Here is a 3,754-nt window from a genome sequence, read left to right as displayed (position 1 = left end):
CCTCAGGAATCTTTTGCAGGTGTTTAGAGTTAATTAGTCGATTCAGATGATTTGGTTAATAGCTCGTTTAGAGAACTTTTGATGATATGCTAATTTTTTGAGATAGGAATTTGGGGTTTTCATGAGCTGTATGCCAAAATCATCAGTATTAAAACAATAAAAGACCTGAAATATTTCAGTTCGTGTGCAATGAATCTAAAATATATGAAAGTTTAATTTTTATCACTACATTATGGAAAATAATGAACTTTATCACAATATGCTAATTTTTTGAGAAGGACCTGTGTGTGTATATATATATATATATATATATATATATATATATATATATATATATATATATATATACAAACTTTTAAGGGGTCTATTGAAGCACATGCGCAGTACTGATGAGGAGTCGACTCCAAAAGAGTCGATTCCTTGAATCTGACCAGCCCAGTTTTCGAAGTAGACTTAATATAAAATTATTAATATTCAACTCAGGCTGTGTCTCCACTAATCTGGGAGTCACTCTAAAAGAACCTGAAACCGATAGCAGTTTAAAGTTTTTATGACTGAAGCAGAATTCCAGCACCACTGGAAATGAACAGTGACCAATCAAATAGAAAGCACAGACATGAAACTTCCTACTTGTATGTTATATTACATCCTAAAACGCTGAGTGACATTAAAAACAGTAGACAAGCATTAACTGCACATCAATTATCTATATTAATTAGATTTTATTAACGCAAGCTAATCATTCTCAGCTAGTAACTCAACTCGGGATCATATGAACAATTAAACAGACATAAGACGAAATAAATGTCTTATTTTACATTATTTTGCGCAGTTAATGCATAATTCTTAAATGGATTTGTTTGGATCGGCATGCATTTATCTTACATGACTAACTGAATAATGAATAATTTAATTGATACTGATACAGACATTATAGCTTTAGGGAAGGACGGATGTTGCAAACATTTTTTATACTTTGCTTATCATTGTCTAAATTCATAAGAGCCCAGTTAAAAAAAAAAAAAAAAACATATTTTGAGGATTTAATTAACCAATAAGTGAAAAAAGTTTTATTTGTTAAACTTATTTAAGTTTTACCTTTTAACATGCAGGAGCAGCTATGAAGAATCCCGTGCTTCCATCGCCAACTGAAGCAGAGGCTGAAAAACACATTAAGGATTATCTCCGCTTGGCCCCAGGGAGAATGCCTTGTTAATCAACTTGCTTTTTTGTTGTTTGTTTGTTTGGTTCAGGATTAAAATTATAATAATAATAATAATAATAATAACATAAACGACTGCTTATTTTCATTCACCGTTAATAAAAGGATACAAATCATTCAACAGCATGTTGTGTTCTTTCAGAGTGGAAAATACTTGGGCTTAGTTATCATACTTATCACATATGTGAAGACGCATGCATAATCAGTGTAACTAAAGCTGTGATCAATAACAGTAAATATGAAGGAACGTATAAAATCAATTAAGAACAACGTCTATGCTATGTAAATCAGATGTCTAATAGACGTAACATTCAAATATTAAACGTCTGTAATACGTCTACCGGAGATCGCTGGAACGTCGGAAAAGGACGTCTATGCGACGTCTTCCAGATGAGCAAACGTCCTAAAATCGACGTCTCCCAGATGCAAACGCATACATCGCACAGACGTCCCCGCGACGTACGTGTGCTATCTGGGATATATATATATATATATATATAAACAGTACAGACCAAAAATTTGGAAACATTACTATTTTTAATGTTTTTGAAAGAAATTTCTTCTGCTCATCAAGCCTGCATTTATTTGATCAAAATACAGAAAAAAATCTAATATTGTGATATATTATTACAATTTAAAATAATTGTTTTTAAATTTATTATACTTTAAATTATCATTTATTTCTGTGATGCAAAGCTGAATTTTTAGGATCATTATCACATGATTCATTATCGAAGTTGGAAACAGTTCTGCTGCTTAATACTTTTTCAGAACATGTAATACTTTTTTAGGATACTTTGATGAATAAAAAGTAAAAAAAAAAAAAAATAGAAGCTATGTTTTTAAAAAAAATATTTTGTAATAACAATATACACTACTGGTCAGTAATTTGGGGTCAGTAATTTTTTTTCTTTCTTTTTTTTAAATAAAATCAATACTTTTATTCAGCAAGGATGTGTTAAATTGATAAAAAGTGAACAAAATATATTATTATAATATATATTATTAGAATTTTTTTTTATTTTGAATAAATGCAGTTCTTTTTAACCTTTTATTCATCAAATATATTAGACAGCAGAACTGTTTCCAACACTCATAATAAATCAGAATATTAGAATGATTTCTAAATGATCATGTGATAGACTGGATGTTACATGTGACACTGAAGGCTGGAGTAATGATGCTGAAAATTCAGCTTTGCATCACAGGAATAAATTTTTTTTAAGTATATTCAAACAGAAAACTATTATTTTAAGTTGTAATATTTCACAATATTACAGTTTTTTCTGTATTTTTGATCAAATAAATGCAGGCTTGATGAGCAGAAGAAACTTCTTTAAAAAACATTAAAAATAGTAATGTTTCCAAACTTTTGGTCTGTACTGTATATATTAGTGGTGGGCCGTTATCGGCGTTAATGTGCTGCGTTAACGGGAGACTCTTATCGGGCGATAAAAAAATATCGCCGTTAATCTATTCTCAAAGTTGGGTTGGGAGCTGGGTCTATACTAAGCAAGCTATGATGACTTTCACCTTGATATTTTATATAACCGACTGGCTGAGGCCAGCCTAAAAAGATGCTCAGGACAGTTGACGGGCCACTGCTGTGCGTCGTCACGAAAGCTTATCTTTTTCACGTGTTTTTAAGCCTTACCGCTTGTCGAATTAAACATTAAAGCATCCAAACACAAGACACGGAAAAGCTGAACAGAGCTGGTTACTCGCGCGCTGTGTTCGGTGCACACCAGGGAGACCCGCGTATCACGGACAGCGACACTGAACCGAGATCTCTTCTGCGAAGTTCTCCTCGAAGTCCCTCCTGTGAAAATGAAAAGTCACTCACTGCTAGTCTTGACTGAATTACTTTGTAGTTTTAACAGTCAAACCAAAAATTATTCAGACACCAGATATATTTTTTTATATATATAGCAAAACTGTAATAATGTGAAAAAAATGTTGAAGGTATCTGAATAAATGTAGGTTTGATTGTATATTTAATTTTTACATTGAAGACTATCCAGTGCTATTTTACATTTAATTATTTGGTTTCTGTACCTTGACACCTACAAACTTGAAAAAAACGTAAACATTGTGTAAATAGCACAAATAAATAAAAATAAACGAATACACAAATTAAACAATTTCAAACAGGGCCCACTGGTACAACCTTCACGGGGCCCCGCTGACCCCAGCTACGGCCCTGCTCACGCCTGTTTCACACATACTCCGTCTGCAGTGCGTATGCAGTCCATGTGCGTTACTTATGTGTTGCAGCATGAACTCGATGTGCTTTCACACAGGACGCGTTTGCAGTTCGCAACTCGGTACGTAAACGATCAATGCACTGCTGCAGACGCAACACTCCTGGAACACAACTGGAATCCGTTAACATGGGTGCGTAAAAAAATATGCAACGCATACGCACTGCAGATGGAGTATGTGTGAAACAGGTGTAAGGTTGTTTGTACCTTGTGCAATGTGGAATTAGTTTACAGCTTTTTCAAGCACTTTGTGATGCATTTTGGAAACAGG

The 3,754-nt window shown here is 33.2% G+C and overlaps 1 long non-coding RNA gene across 1 annotated transcript; it reads right to left on the bottom strand.

Moving 5' to 3' along the window:
* Positions 1 to 376: 376 nt before the first annotated feature.
* Positions 377 to 1,692, bottom strand: LOC132154270 (uncharacterized). Its single transcript, XR_009437136.1, has 3 exons — positions 1,558 to 1,692; positions 1,333 to 1,357; positions 377 to 1,160 (listed from the first exon to the last, which is right to left on the bottom strand). It is a non-coding gene; the product is annotated as an uncharacterized LOC132154270 (long non-coding RNA).
* Positions 1,693 to 3,754: the final 2,062 nt, after the last annotated feature.

Source organism: Carassius carassius, chromosome 12 (genome assembly GCF_963082965.1).
Source record: "Carassius carassius chromosome 12, fCarCar2.1, whole genome shotgun sequence".
Lineage (NCBI taxonomy): Eukaryota > Metazoa > Chordata > Actinopteri > Cypriniformes > Cyprinidae > Carassius > Carassius carassius.
This window is presented reverse-complemented; position numbering and strand designations above follow the sequence as displayed.